This window comes from Bos javanicus, chromosome X, assembly GCF_032452875.1.
Source record: "Bos javanicus breed banteng chromosome X, ARS-OSU_banteng_1.0, whole genome shotgun sequence".
NCBI lineage: Eukaryota > Metazoa > Chordata > Mammalia > Artiodactyla > Bovidae > Bos > Bos javanicus.
In genome coordinates, this window is record NC_083897.1 from 119,676,288 (window position 1) to 119,692,777 (window position 16,490).

General features: G+C 34.8%; 1 non-coding gene across 1 annotated transcript; it reads right to left on the reverse strand.

The window, feature by feature from the left end:
- Positions 1-4,793: 4,793 nt before the first annotated feature.
- Positions 4,794-4,866, reverse strand: TRNAC-ACA (transfer RNA cysteine (anticodon ACA)). Its single transcript has one exon. It is a non-coding gene; the product is annotated as a tRNA-Cys (tRNA).
- Positions 4,867-16,490: the final 11,624 nt, after the last annotated feature.

Here is a 16,490-nt window from a genome sequence, read left to right on the forward strand (position 1 = left end):
TCTTTTAACTGTTTGTTTCCTGAAACTAGATCTTACGTTCATCTCCAGAGAAGCCAATTATTTTCTCTTTTTATGTAGAAGCCTGCAAAATTCCAGTGCTCAAATGTGTCCACATTTATTTTCAAAGACTAATGAAACCTCACATCTTCTACTGGAAGACATTGCATTAGTAGCCTCTCTAGAACAGTAAGAAAATCACTGTTGGTACAGATAACATGAGCAGAATCCTAAGGGCCTGATTTGAAATGTTAGCATATAATTTATATTTAGCATTAAATTTGTGAACCTGTGTTAATAACTTAAATATACATTTATATGTGGTTGGATGGCATCATCAACTCAATGGACATGAATGTGAGCAAACTCCAAGAGATAGTGAAGGACAGGGAAGCCTGGTATACTGCAGTTCATGGGGTCTAAAAGAGTAGGACATGACTCAGCAACTGAACAACAACAATTTTTTTGAAATCTTTTAATTAAAAAATATTGTTTTTGTAATTCATTTGTATTGAAATCTTTTGAATTTAGCACTCAGACAAGCCATTATGAATTCTTTATAGCTGTCAGTGTCTTATCTTTACACATTTCCTCTCACTTAAAAGTTACTTATAGCAGGTGTATAAGATAAAAGTAATTCCACAAGCCTCACATGAAAATCTCTGCTTGTATGCATTCATATGTTTAACAGTTAGAAAGAATAAAATTTATTTTGTTTTTATGGTCTTGATAAGTATCATGACTATTCTAAAAATATTTGGTGGCATCATTGTTTGAAGCTTCTGGTTGAAACTAATTGTAACTTGGTCATCCTTTGGATTAAAACAAAATATAAATCTGAAAATCTTGTTTCTTGGAAGCAGCTAAATCTGTTAATATATGAGTATTGATATCTGTGACTCCACATTTACAGAAAAGTTAACTTAAAATTGAAATCTAGTATTTTATTGTCAAGATAAGAACAAAACTTGGCACCAGCTTCCTGGAATCAATAACTCTTATATAGCTAGATTTATTATACAAAAAAGAGGTTAATAAAGCTAAAATATTATAAGTGAATGGGCTTCTACTCCGGAATTGCTTTGAAATGAAAGGAAGCTGCAAAAGTTAATTATATTAGAGTTATAATGAAGAGTGAGCTTAAATATCTCATTGTGGTTATAATAATGGATTTGGTCTGCTGACATATAAAAATTCTTAAGTGAAATAAGTTAACTTGCATCAAGATAAATGGCCTCGTAGTCCAGTATTTGCAATAAGGTGCATATACAGAAGTAGGAAACCCACTTTAAAGATTGTCATCCTATAAATGATCCTGTAGTGAAAACTGATTTCAATATTACACTCTTGGTAGCCATCTGTACGGAGAAGGCAATGGCTCCCCACTCCAGTACTCTTGCCTGGAAAATCCCATGGATGGAGGAGCCTGGTAGGCTGCAGTCCATGGGGTCACTAAGAGTCGGGCACGACTGAGCAACTTCACATTCACTTTTCACTTTCATGCACTAGAGAAGGAAATGGCAACCCACTCCAGTGTTCTTGCCTGGAGAATCCCAGGGATGGGAGAGCCTGGTGGGCTGCCGTCTATGGGGTTGCACAGAGTCGGACACGACCAAAGCGACTTAGCAGCAGCAGCAGCCATCTGTAATTAATCTGCAAGGAGAATTTTAAATATTTATTTTACTAATTAAAGTAACTTGTGACATAAAATTGAAAAGAAATATTTTTTTAAATTTAAGTATAATTAACTTACAATATTATATTAGCTTCAGGATATTTTTGTAGATAATATGCCATATAATAAGTATAAAATATTGACTATATTACTTGGGTACATTATACTTTGTATATCACATCCTGTGCCTTATTTATTTTATAACTGGTAGATTATAACCTTTATTCCTCTTCACCTATTTTGCCCCTCTCCTTCTGTCCCTTCTCCCTTTTTCTCTGCATCTGTGAGTTTGTTTCCATTTTGTTACATTTATTTGTTTTGTTTTGAAAATTTCATGTATAAGTGAAAACATACAGTCTTTGTCTTTATCTGCCAGACTTATTTCACTAAGCATAATACTCTCCAGGGACATCCATGCTGTGGCAAATGGCAAGATTTCATTTTTTTATGGCTGAGTAATGTTCCATTGTGTAAGTATGCACACACATAGATACATATCATATCTTCTTCATCCATTCATCTCTTGATAGTAATTTAGGTTGCTGTCATATCTTTGCTATTATATTAACAGACAATGCTGCTGTGAACACTGGGATGCATATGTCTTTTCAAATTAGTGTTATTGTTTTCTTCAGATAAATATCTAAGAATAGGAGTGTTGGATCATATGGTAGTTGTATTTTTAAATTTTTTGAGGAACTTCCATACAGTTTTTCATAGTGGCTGTACCAGTTTATATTCCCACCACACAGTGTATTAGGGGTCCCTTTTTTCACATCCTTGCTAAAACTTGTTATTTTTTGTCTTTTTGATCATAGCCATTCTGACAGGTGTGAAGTGATACCTCATTATGATTTTGATTTGCATTTCCCTAGTAATGATGTTGAGCACTTTTTCATATGACTGTTAGCAGTCTGTCTGTATGTGTTCTTTGGAAAAATGCCTATTCCGGTCCCCTGCCCATATCTTAATTGGATTATTTGGAGGTTTTGGTGTTGATTTGTATGAGGTTTTTTAAAATATATTTTGGAAATGAACCCCTTATCTGACATATGATTTGCATATATCTTCTCTCATTCAGTAGGTTGCTTTTCATTTGCTGATGGTTTCCATCCCTGTGCAAAAACTTTTTAGGTGGATTCATTCGTTTACTTTTTTGCTTCTGTTTTCATTGCTTGAAGAGACATATCCAGAAAAATATCACTAAGACCCATGTCAAAGAGTACTGCTTATATTTTCTTCTTGAAGTTTTATGGTTTCAGTCTTACATTTAAGTCTTGAATCCATTTTGAGTTTATTTTTTTATATGGTGTGAGGATATGTTCTAATCTCATTGTTTTACGTATAGCTGTCTAGTTTTCCCAACACCACTTATTAAGGAGACCATCTTTTCTCTATTGTGTATTCTTGCCTGTTACATTTGTCTAATGATTCTTCAGATGATTTCTCAAATTCAAGGATTTTTTCTTACACTTTATGATAGTATGCCAAAGTTTTAAGTTTAATAATGAATTCTGTAAATGTTCCCCCCTACAGTAATGTGGTACACAGTTTTATTGTTGTTGTTCTTGTTTCTGTTGTTTTCTACTAAGCATATCTTATATTATTATTCTAAAGAACAAACAGAAGGAATGATAGTATGGAAGATTCAAATCTAGATATATCAGATATTATATATCAGTAGATAAAATACCCCATTTTGCAAGTTAGGAAATGTCAGAAAGCATATATATATAATCTTAATGAATTCTGTGTCCTGAAAAAAAGAACGAGAATAATATATAATGTGACGGTTAACCAAAGAAAGTTGGTGGTGTTACTCTTATATCAGACAAAGCAGATTGAAGGAAGGAAATTATTACTAAGAAAAAAATAGGCTTATTTTAATATAATAAGAGCCTGAATCCAAGAAGAGGATAGAAACATCCTAACCTTCTATTTAGATAATAATATAGCCAAATTGTACAAAACAAGAGAAGTCCAATTTACAAAAGGAGATACAAGTAATCACAGTCTGAGAATTTAACTCACCTATCTCTGAAACTAAAAGAAAAACAAGGTGAAAAAAATCACAAGAATAACATTTAGACAATATTTTCCTAATTGACACACAGAATAGACTCAACAATTGCAGAATACATATTCTCTTCAAGTACACATGAAATTATCTACACAATTTGATCAGATACTGAGTCTGATTACGCAAAATGTGACAAAAGTCATGTATATACTAACACACAGTATATTCCATATCCAGAGTGGAATTAAGCTACAAATCAGTTAGAAATTTACTCTCAAAATGTTTTCAAATCAGTTTTTCCATATTTTGTATATATGATGTTTGGTTTTGATTTCCTGTATACATACATGTATATAGCTGTTCAGTCACTAAGTCATATCCGAATCTTTGAGACCCCATGGACTGCAGCACACCAGGCTTCCATGTCCTTCACCATCTCCTGGAGTTTGCTCACACTCATGTCATTGAGGCAGTGATGCCCTCCAACCACCTCATTCTTGGTCACCCTCTTCTTCTCCTGCCTTCAATCAGGGTCTTTTCTAATGAGTCAACTCTTTCCGTCAGGTGGCCAAAGTATTGGAGCTATATATATATATATATATATATATATATATATATATATATATTTATATATATTTATATATGTAAACTGAATCATTTTGCTATACACCTGAAACTAACACAACTTCATGAGTCAGCTATGCTTCAAAAGAAAAAAAGAAAAGAAAACTGAACTAACCAAGGTAAAAGAAGTGATTAGAGAGATTCTGGGTGATTTTGTCTTCTTCCAGGGAATACGTGCTTTTACTTCAAGAGGTGGGGGCAATTCATGTAATAGCTATCAGATATATACAGTTTAAAATGCCTAATATATACAAAGAATAAAATTCAAAATTAAGAATTTAGCAGAGAACTAGAAATTTACACAAAACAAGTTTTGTGTATTTGAAGTTCTATTGTTAGGCATCTAAATATTTAAGTTTAGTGTATGCCTACTAAGTGAAAGTGAAGTCGCTCAGTCATGTCCGACTCTTTGTGACCCCATGGACTGTAGCCTATCACTCTCCTCTCTCCATGCTGCCATTTCCTTCTCCAGAGGATCTTCCTGACCCAGGGATCGAACCTGGGTCTCCTGCATTGTAGGCAGACGCTTTACCATCTGAGCCACCAGGGAAGTCCTTTAATTAAAATGACACATCCCTTTTTATCTTAATACTCATTTTCTTAAATTTTGTTTTGTCTAATATTAATATATCCATTCCAGTTTTCTTATGCTTACTTTTTTTTGGTATTTTTTTTCACACTGTTATTTTATACCTTACTGTATCTTTATATGTTGTGTCATATAACTGGGATTTAGTTGTTGTTGTTTTTATCTCATCTTATAGTCTCTACTTTTAATTGGAATGTTTAGGTATTTTGAAGTTTAGTTGTAGTTTGTTTTAAAGTTGACCATCTTGCCTTTCATTTTCTGTTTTCCAATCTCTTTATTTCTCTGTTCCTGCTCTTGTGCCTATTTTTGTGTTTATTAAATATTTTTATTATGAAAATTAAGTTTTTTATTGCATTTTTATCCGAGGCATTTTAAACACACTTCCATACATTCTGAAGTAACTAATTCCACACAAAAGTACCAGGAGCAAAGTATAGTAGCACAGCTGAACACAGCAAGCTGAAGTTCTGTGATTCTTTATAGGATGATACTTTACCTAGTGTCATTTTTCCTGGCTTGATGTGGATATGCCCTTTGGTCTTCTTGCTGTGGTACTCCCAGACTGTGTCTTTTGCTCCTTATAGCTTAGTAGGCTCAATAGGTCCTTACCTCTGTTTGCATCAAGTGGGATTCGGTTTTCTTGAAAGTTAAAACCCTGTGTTTATTGAAATATTTGCTTACTTATTAGAAACTGATACATTTTTAACTGTTAGTATGCTATCACAGTTATTGCTTTGTTCTCTAATCAAATTATATAGGTTTGAGTGGTGTGATATACCCCATTATCCCATAACCCTTCTTGTTTTTAATGCATGCTTTTGGAAACAAGATATTTTCTTCAGGAATGCATATTTTGCATTTTATTTGCAGAGTGTCAGGCTTGCAATGTCTATTCAGCTGTTAGATGTTCACATTTAGTGAGGCATATTGGCAGGTGGTGGAGGTGACCCCAAATGTTATGGTTTAGAGGAGGCATCGGAATTGAGTTACGTGAGGTTAGAGGACCCCAGCCCCACAAAACCCATCAAACCACACTGTCCCTCAGCTAGTTCTGGTTGGGAAAGCCCTGAGCTTTTGGGAAAGCTCTCATGACTTTTTAATTGACAGATGTCAGCACTTGTGATGCTGCATAAATTCCTAGGCTGATGTTACAGTCAACTGCCATCACCAACTGTCATCAATAGGGGAGGTCATCTTGACCCACCTCCCAATATTCTTTCCTCGTATTTGAGTGGTTCTCAGTTCTCATTACGTGTCGCTTCCCTTCCGCTAGTAGAACTTCCCGGTAGCTTGGTGAATTACGAACCATTAAGATAAATTGTCTCAGATTCGTTTATGTGGATTATTTTGGTCGCAGTTCGGAAGGATTATCTTGCTGAGTGTAGAAGTCCGCCTCGAGGGTTTTTTATCTTCTTTCACCCTGGCGATAGTTCTCCGTGAATGCTATTGAGAAGACAGCCATCTTTTCAAAGCCCGTGACGACATCACCCCACTGAAAGCGGCTTTTTTTTTTTTTTTTTTTTTTTTTTCGGCTTTAGTTTTTAACTGGAGGTTAGTCATTTATATTATTGCTCATTTCGTGGTACTGTGTCTTTATTTCTCTGGCAATTGGTGGAAATACATTTGATCACTTCATATTTCATGTATATGATGAATATAAAATATGGCAAAACATTTGACAAATTTTTAGTTATTTTAATCAAAATAATTTCTATTAATTTATATAATTTATAATTTCTATTAATTTATATAAATTAACTAATTTGACTGGTAGTAACAATAAACTAAAGCAAAAAAGAAAAAAGTTAGAGTAAAAATAACAAAAGCCAAAAAATTTAAATTTGCTTTTTTTTCTTGCTAAAATATTTGTTTGAATAATTCATAGACAAAGTAATTTAGGCATATTTCTAAGCAAAGCTGCCAATAATTAAAGCTCTTTCCATTATAATTGGTGATCTGATGCTAATGTTGACCTGGAAAAACTATGTAAGAACAGCTAAAGCTCTTAATAAAGAAAGTGAAGTGACACTTGTATTACCTATGGCAAAACGTTTTATGTGTACAGTAATTAAATAACATTCAATTTTCACACAACACCTTATATGCATTAATTTATATACAAGTGTTCAAGTCAGAATCAATGCAGTAACAAATGGAACAGAAATGAAAACAAAAATATGCATTATATGTATGCTTAATAGGTAATAATTTTGGTATTTCAGATAATAAGGTAATGATAGCTTATTTAAACAAAGTTTTAAACAAATAGTAATTGTTAAAAAAAAGAATAGATATGAAAAACTATAGAAGACCAGTAAGTGTACTAAGGGATTTGATTTAGGTCATACCTGAATGGTCTAGTGGTTTTCCCTACTTTCTTCAATTTAAGTCTGAATTTGGCAATAAGGAGTTCATGGTCTGAGCCACAGTCAGCTCCTGGTCTTGTTTTTGCTGACTGTATAGAGCTTCTCCATCTTTGGCTGCAAAGAATATAATCAGTCTGATTTCAGTGTTGACCATCTGGTGATGTCCATGTATAGAGTCTTCTCTTGTGTTGTTGGAAGAGGGTGTTTGTTATGACCAGTGCATTTTCTTGGCAGAACTCTATTAGTCTTTGCCCTGCTTCATTCTGTATTCCAAGGCCAAATTTGCCTGTTATTCCAGGTGTTGCTTGACTTTCTACTTCTGCATTCCAGTCCCCTATAATGAAAAGGATATCTTTTTTGGGTGTTAGTTTTAAAAGGTCTTGTAGGTCTTCATAGAACCGTTCAACTTCAGCTTCTTCAGCATTATTTTGACTATGTGGATCACAATAAACTGGAAAATTCTGAAAGAGATGGGAATACCAGACCACCTGACCTGCCTCTTGAGAAATTTGTATGCAGGTCAGGAAGCAACAGTTAGAACTGGACATGGAACAACAGACTGGTTCCAAATAGGAAAAGGAGTACGTCAGGGCTGTATATTGTCACCCTGTTTATTTAACCTATATGCAGAGTACATCATGAGAAACGCTGGACTGGAAGAAACACAAGCTGGAATCAAGATTGCCGGGAGAAATATCAATAACTTCAGATATGCAGATGACACCACCCTTATGGCAGAAAGTGAAGAGGAACTCAAAAGCCTCTTGATGAAAATGAAAGTGGAGAGTGAAAAAGTTGGCTTAAAACTCAACATTCAGAAAACGAAGATCATGGCATCCGGTCCCATGACTTCATGGGAAATAGATGGGGAAACAGTGTCAGACTTTATTTTTCTGGGCTCCAAAATCACTGCAGATGTTGATTGCAGCCATGAAATTAAAAGACGCTTACTCCTTGGAAGGAAAGTTATGACCAACCTAGATAGCATATTCAAAAGCATAGACATTACTTTGGCAACAAAAGTTCATCTAGTCAAGGCTATGGTTTTTCCAGTGGTCATGTGTGGATGTGAGTGTTGGACTGTGAAAAAAGCTGAGCACCGAAGAATTGATGCTTTTGAACTGTGGTGTTGGAGAAGACTCTTGAGAGTCCCTTGGACTGCAAGGAGATCCAACCAGTCCATTCTGAAGGAGATCAGCCCTGAGTGTTCTTTGGAAGGAATGATGCTAAGGCTGAAACTCCAGTACTTTGGCCACCTCCTGTGAAGAGTTGACTCATTGGAAAAGACTCTGATGCTGGGAGGGATTGGGGGCAAGAGGAGAAGGGGACGACAGAGGATGAGATGGCTGGATGGTATCACTGACTTGATGGACGTGAGTCTCAGTGAACTCTGGGAGTTGGTGATGGACAGGGAGGCCTGGCGTGCTGCAGTTCATGGGGTCGCAAAGATTCAGACACTACTGAGCGACTGATCTGATCTGAAGTGTACTAAATATACTTAGTATTTAACATAAATTAAATGATAAGATAACTTTTATATTTCTACCCTAATATTAGATTATGAAGGAGTTTAAAGTGTTGCACTTGTTTTGGAAATAAATTTGACACTGTTCTGCAAAACTTTTTTTGCATTACCTTGCACAGTAATTCCATTTCTAGAACTGTATCTAGTACAGCTATTTAAACTTGCATATGAGTGTCTGGGTGCAGGGTTCTGGGGTTGCTGCTCCCTGTCTCCCCCAGTTGGGGTGGTCCTTGCTAGATTCCCCTTCTGCTTTAAGAATTTACCTCAGTTGGGCAGCCTGGGTGAGGGGAATGGGGATGTTCCCAGTGCAGGGAGGGCAGGGGGATGGTTTCCCAGACCCAGGGAGTGGAGGTGACCTGTCCAAGAGAAGGCCTACTAAGCTGGGACCTCTGAGTTTCCCTCCAGGTTCAGGATGGGGCCAGGAGGGCCTTAGTTTGTTTCTGTTTATGCCATGCTCCTCTATTCATTTGCAAAACCAAATGCTCCATGTGGGACCCAGGCTGCCTGCTGTGAGGCCATACAGCTGTCACAATCAATCTGGTAAATCTATATACACTTACAGAAAACATCTCCAATACACACTGCCAATAAAAAAGTTAAATTGTGGATTTTCAGAGAAGTTTACAAATATATAAATGTGTTATTTATGTAGATGTGTATGTGTGTTTGCATTTGCTAATATACATGTTTGATGGATAATCATGATTTCTTTCTACAAAGGGGTATGCATTTGTATTGCTTTGGAAGTTCTACATTGAATGCATGCTATATTTATAATTAATAGTATGAAAGTTAAAGAAATAGTCATATGATGGCATATTACTAAAGGTTACTTTAAAATGTCTGTGATCCTGCTTTTTTGTCTCTATAAAATTGCCTTTTTGGGTAATTTCACATTGATGTGGTTTGATTTATCTCGGTTTCTTCACTTGGCATAATGTTTTTGAGGTTCATCCATGTGCTAACACGCATCAGAAAGCAGGTTCTTTTCATTACTGAATCAGAATTACTTTATCTGCTTATACCACTTATTGTTTACCTATTTATGAGTTGATGAAGATTGCAGTTCTTTTCATATTTTGGCTATTATGAATAAAGTGGCTATGAGCATTTTTTGTGGAAGTTTTTGGACAGAAGCTTCCAGTTGTCCTGGGCAGATACCTAAGAGTAGCAAGGTTGGATCATATGGTGTTATATTGTTAAGTCTTAAAGAAACTGCCTACATGGTTTTCAAAGTTGCTGTATCTTTTTGAGTCCCACCATCAGTGTAAAAAGTTCCAGTTTTTCCAAATCCTCATCAACTTTCGGTTTTGTGACACTTTTAAAATTTAGCCATTATAGAAGGTGGGAATTGGTATCTGATTGTGGATTTTATTTTTATTTCCCTGAGGACCAAGGATGTTGCAAATTTATTCATGTGCTTGTTGGATATTCATTTCATTCATATTTAATATTCATTCATTCATGAAGTATTTACTAAAGACAATGTGCATATATTTAAAATTGTATACTTAAATTTTATATATTTAATGAAATTGTACATATATTTAAAGTTGAGTTTATATTTTTTATTTATTTTTTTTTAATTGGAGTATAATTGCTTTGCAATGCTGTGTTAGTTTCTGCTGTACAACAACATGAACCAGCTATATGTATACATATATCCTCTCCCTTTTGAGCCTCCCCCCGACCCCCTGTGCATATATTTAAAGTTTATATATTTGATGAATTAGTTTATTTTTGGTGTAGTGTCTAAGAAATTTTTTTCTGTGGCAAGCAAGGATTGAAAGACTTTTTTTTTCTGTATGTTTTATAGTTTGTACTTTTATATTAAGTTCTAAGATCTATTTTAGGTTCATTTGCGTAGTAGTGTGAAATTCACATCCAAATATATTTTCCATGTGATTATTCAGTTGTTACAGTATTTATTGAAACAACTCTTCTTTATTCCATTAGATTAGCTTGGCACCCTTGTCAAAAATTAATTGACTGTTTCTAGACTCTCTATTTGGTTCCATTTGCTCCTTATACTAATACTATACTTACTCTCTTGAATACTGGAAGTTTGTAGGAAGTCCTGAAATCAAGTTTTAAAGATCCTTTAACTCATTGCTATTGTTTTAAATAGATTCCTCATATTTCCATATTAATCTTAAAATAGTTCTATAAATTTTTACATGAAAAACCTGCTGACATTTTTATTGAGGGTGAATCTGTAGATCAATTTGGAAAGAACTGATAATTTAACACTTGGAGTTTTCCAACCCAAGAAAATTAGGATATCAGAGTTCTTTATTTCTTCTTTTGTTTTTCTCAGCAGTATGTAATTTTCACTTACAGGTTTTGCATATATTTTGCTAATGTTTCTCTAGGTATTTCATGTTTCTTGATACTACTGTACATGGTAATATTTGAATTTGGTTTTAGATGTTTATTTGCCAATAGATAAGCAATTGATTTTTTCATGTACTGATCTTGTATCCGACAAACCTGATAAATTCACTTACTCATTCTGTTTACTTTTTTGTATACTCTTTCATGTTTTATATATATATGTATGACAATTCCATTTCTGAAAAAAAGACAATTATAAGTAATATTTTCCAATCTGTGTATATTTTATTTCCTTTTATTGTCTGATTAAGCTAGCTAGGACCTCCATTTCAAGTTTGATTAGAAATGATACAAACCAATACCCTTGTTTCCAAACCTGTGGAAAATCATATAGGTTTTATTTGTGTATGTGCATAAAGGTTTTTATTTTCTTAGGATACATTACCAGAATTACTAGGTTAAAGGGTAAGTTTTTTTTTTAACTTCAGATATAGTTGACTTATAATATTATGTTTCAGATGTGCCATATGGTGAATCAGTTTTTATAGATTATATTCCATTTATAGTTGTTATTAAATCTTAGCTACATTCCCTGTGCTGTACAAAGTTATCATTGTAGCTTACTTATTTTATGCATAGGAGTTTGTACCTCTTAATGTCCTACCCCTATCTTGCTCCCTGCCCCCATAACCACCGGTTTGTTTCTGTATCTGTGAGTCTGTTTCTTTTTATTATATTTACTAGTTTGCCATATTTTCTTAGATTCCACATGTAACTGATAGCATTCAGTATTTGTCTTTCTCTACCAGACCTATTTCACTAAGCATGACACCCTCCAGGTTCACCCATGTTATTGCAGATGGTAAAATTTCATATTTTTATGGCTGAGTTATCTATCTATATATATATATTATTCAGATACATTACCAGAATTACTGAGTTAAAGGGTATGCTTTATCTGGCATATCACACACACATATACATAGGACTTTCCTAGTGGCTCAGACGGTAAAGCGTCTGCCTAAAATGCGGAAGACCCAGGTTCCGTCCCTGGGTCAGGAAGATCTCCTGGAGAAGGAAATGGCAACCCACTCCAGTATTCTTGCCTGGAAAATCCCATGGACAGAGGAGCCTGGGGGCTACAGTCCATGGGGTCACAAAGAGTCAGACATGACTGAGCGACTTCACTTTCACTTTTTCACTTTCATACATACATGACACATCTTCGCTTCTTTATCCATTCTTCTCATGATGGACACTTAGGTTGTTTCTGTATCTTGGCTATTGTAAATAATGCTGTTGTGAATGTTGGAATGTATGTGTCTTTTCAAATTAGTGTTTTAATTTTCTTTGGATATATACCCAGGACTGGAGTTTCTGGATCATATGGTAGCTCTATTTTTAGCTTTTTGAGGAACCTCCATACTGTTTTCCATAGTTGCTGCACCAATTTATATCCCCCTAACAGTGTACAGGGATTTCCTTTTTGCCGACATTTGTTGTTTGTTGCCTTTTGCAGTCATTCTGACAGGTGTGAGTTGTTATCTCATTGTGGTTTTGATATGCATTTCTCTCATGATAAGTAGTGTTGAGCATCTTTTCATGTAACTGTTGGCCGTCTGTATGTCCTCTTTGGAAGAATGTCTGTTTAGGTCTTCTGCCCACTTGTTGTTAATCAGATTTTTTTTTTTTTTTTGATGTTGAGTTATATGAGCTGTTTATATATTAAAACCTTGTCAGTCATATTATTTGCAAATATTTTCTCTCATTCAGTTGGTCGTCTTTTCATTTTGTCAATGGTTTCCTTTGCTCTGCAGAAGCTTTTCAGTTTAATTAGGTCCCATTTGTTTATTTTTGCTTTTATCTCTTTAGGAGATGGCTCAAATATATATATATATATATATATATATATATATATATATATATGTGTGTGTGTGTGTGTATCACTGTAATTTATCTCAAAGAGTGTTCTGCCTGTGTTTTCCTCTAGGAGTTGTATAGTATTTGATCTTATATTTAGGCCTTTAATCCATTTTGAGTTTATTTTTATATGGTGTTCGAAAATGTTCTAATTTCATTCTTTTACATATGGTGGTAGTTTAGTCGCTAAGTTGTGACCCCATAGACTAAATAGCCCAACAGGCTTCTCTGTCCATAGGACTTCCCAGGCAAGAATGCTGGAGTGGGTTGCCAGATCAAGGGGGAAAAAATGCCATTATATAGTATCCATCCATAGAATATCATTATATAGTATCTGAGCTCAGAAACAAAGTATTATTTCCTTCAGAAGCTTCAACAATATGTTTTATCCTCTTTAAATTTTACCTGTCTCTACTAGTTAGAAGTTATTTCCTGGACATTCATCCTAGAGTGTTGCTAAGCAAAGACTACAACCTTGTGTCTCCTCAGTTCACCATTTGCTACACAGACTGTCTTGAATAGTTCATTGCCAAAATATTGTTTTTGTTCTAAAAATTGATGAAGTATGCTTATCTTGTGTAGAATTTAATGTACCTTTCTGTATAATACAATCTTTCAGGTGACAGAATTAAATCTGTTGAGTCATTGACTCTTTACATAATTTGTTCAAATTTATGATCACTTTTTCAGCACACATACACTCATACACACACACACAAAACTGAACAGAGTCTATAAAAGAAAAGCAGACCGTGTCACTACTATGACATATGGTTCCTCTGATTTGATTCAGCTCATTTCCCTGGTAGAGATGCCTACTGGGAACTGAATCTTTTCTATTTGTTTTGAATGCACTAAAAGACCAATTATGAACACTGGTACAGCATTTTATAATCTTATTTGTAGTTTCATTTTCTATTTTATAAGCTTGTTATAGTTTATTTTTCTGTGAAATCAGATAAACCATCCAGAGTGGTTGGGGTAGTGGTAATGATACCTGCAGTCACAGTCCGGTCAGTTCAGTTGCTCAGTCATGTCCGACTCTTTGCGACCCCATGAATTGCAGCATGCCAGGCCTCCCAGTCCATCACCAAGTCCCGAAGTTCACTCAAACTCATGTCCATTGAGTTGGAGATGCCATCCAGCCATCTCATCCTCTGTCGTCCCCTTCTCCTCCTGCCCCCAATCCCTCCCAGCATCAGAGTCTTTTCCAGTGAGTCAACTCTTCGCATGAGGTGGCCAAAGTACTGGAGTTTCAGCTTTAGCATCAGTCCTTCCAAAGAACACCCAGTACTGATCTCCTTTAGAATGGACTGGCTGGATGTCCTTGCAGTCCAAGGGACTCTCAAGAGTCTTCTCCAACACCACAGTTCAAAAACATCAATTCTTCGGTGCTCAGCTTTCTTCACAGTCCAACTCTCACATCCATACATGACCACTGGAAAAACCATAGCCTTGACTAGACGGACCTTTGTTGGCCAAGTAATGTCTCTGCTTTTGAATATGCTATCTAGGTTGGTCATAACTTTCCTTCCAAGGAGTAAGTGTCTTTTAATTTCATGGCTGCAGTCACCATCTGCAGTGATTTTGGAGCCCAGAAAAATAAAGTCTGACACTGTTTCCACTGTTTCCCCATCTATTTCCCATGAAGTGATGGGACTAGATGCCATGATCTTCGTTTTCTAAATGTTGAGCTTTAAGCTAACCTTTTCACTCTCCTCTTAATGAGCCCTTAAGTAAATTATGAAATTTCTGCACACCCAGGCTAACTTTATTGGCAAAGTGAAAATAATGATTATTTCCTCATAAACCTGAAAAAATGTAAAAATATAATGCAGTCCTCCAAAACAATTTGTTGTCATATCATCAGCCAAAATAGTATGATCAATGCAAGGTCTCCTTCCTACAGGAGAGAAGACAGCCTTTCACTTTCCCCCTTCTTTAAATGTTTCTAAAAATATTTTTCTGTGCTGCTCTCCAGTCTTATATAGTCATAACTTTCATGATAGGAAAATATTTCACTTCCCTCTGTATTTAACTTTTTTTTTTATTAAGTAAGAACTGAAGCACATATTTTAAAGTTATCCTTCAGTAGGTGTTATCATGCTTTCCTTGCATCATACATCCAGTCACTCTGTTTCTATCTTTGTTATTTGCCCAATGAAAGTCTTTTATACCTAAAACAAATTTAGAGTTTTAGGAGTAGAAAATTTATTTTGGTATATTCGGGTCATTATCATTTTCTCCTGTGACCTGTTGCTCAGATACATAAAATATGATAAACTGCCATGTTTAAATTTTTGCATTTATCTTTTAAGTTACTCACAGTTATGTTATCTTGCATTTAGAGTGGATAGTTGTGTTTTTTTTTTTTTCCTGGTAGTCAGTTCTTTGTCCTAGCACTATTTAATAATTAATATTTTTGAAGACATGCTTTAGTCCATGGAGTCGCAAAGAGTTGAACATGACTTAACAACTGAAGAAAAAAAATTTTTTTAACCAACCAAATATGTGTATCTTAAAACTTTATATATTCTAAAGTTTAGTTCTGGGCTAATTCATTTCATTAATCTATTTACCTGTAATTTTCATACTTTTTTTTATATGTATTAGATAGTAATTTGAGTATCTGTTAGCCAAGGTCCCTTGCAGACTCAGTTTCCAAAGTTCTGTTATGTTTGCTTTGCTCTTTATTCTTCCCCAGTTGTTTTGGATTATTTGAGTAAATGAAAAAGTAACCTTTTGGGGACTAAACTGCACACTTTTCAAAAGAGAGATTTGTAGAGCAAATTGGGGAGCAGGAGTAGGAAAGGAAGAGTGAATCGCTACTTAAAAATTCTATTCCTCACTTGGTACTGGGCCCTTTTCCATTGGGGGTAAAAATGTACAACTTAAACAATACAGGTTTTTTCCCTTAAAAACATGAATGACTGAAATATAACATTCTAAGTATAATATTGAATACTTTCGTTACTTACATCATTATAATGTGTTCCTTTAAGTGTTTTTATTTCAAGATAAGAATAAAGAATTAAACTGTGATCTTATTTTTGAAAATTAAACTGTAGCTCATAACAGCTTAACTATTCTGTGACTGGTTCATAAAGATTTCTGGCTATGTAAGTGTCATATTTTTATATTCAGCCAAGTAACACAGTAATTACAATGAAGAGAAATCAGTCGGTGATAGTTCGCTTCGAGTGTTCACATGAATGTCACCTTTTCTCTCTTTTAGTGAGACAGTTATTCACTCAATAAATTTCAGTAAGGCAATATTAATGGGAAAGAAAAGAAAAATCAAGAGAGGGTTCTGCATAAAGAATACATTGTAAGATACCTGCATAAGTACTTTAATACATACTAGAATGTGGTGAGTATGTCCCTGGGTATGACAGAACTTTAGAAAAGGGAGAACTTACTGTCATATACCAGCAATCTGG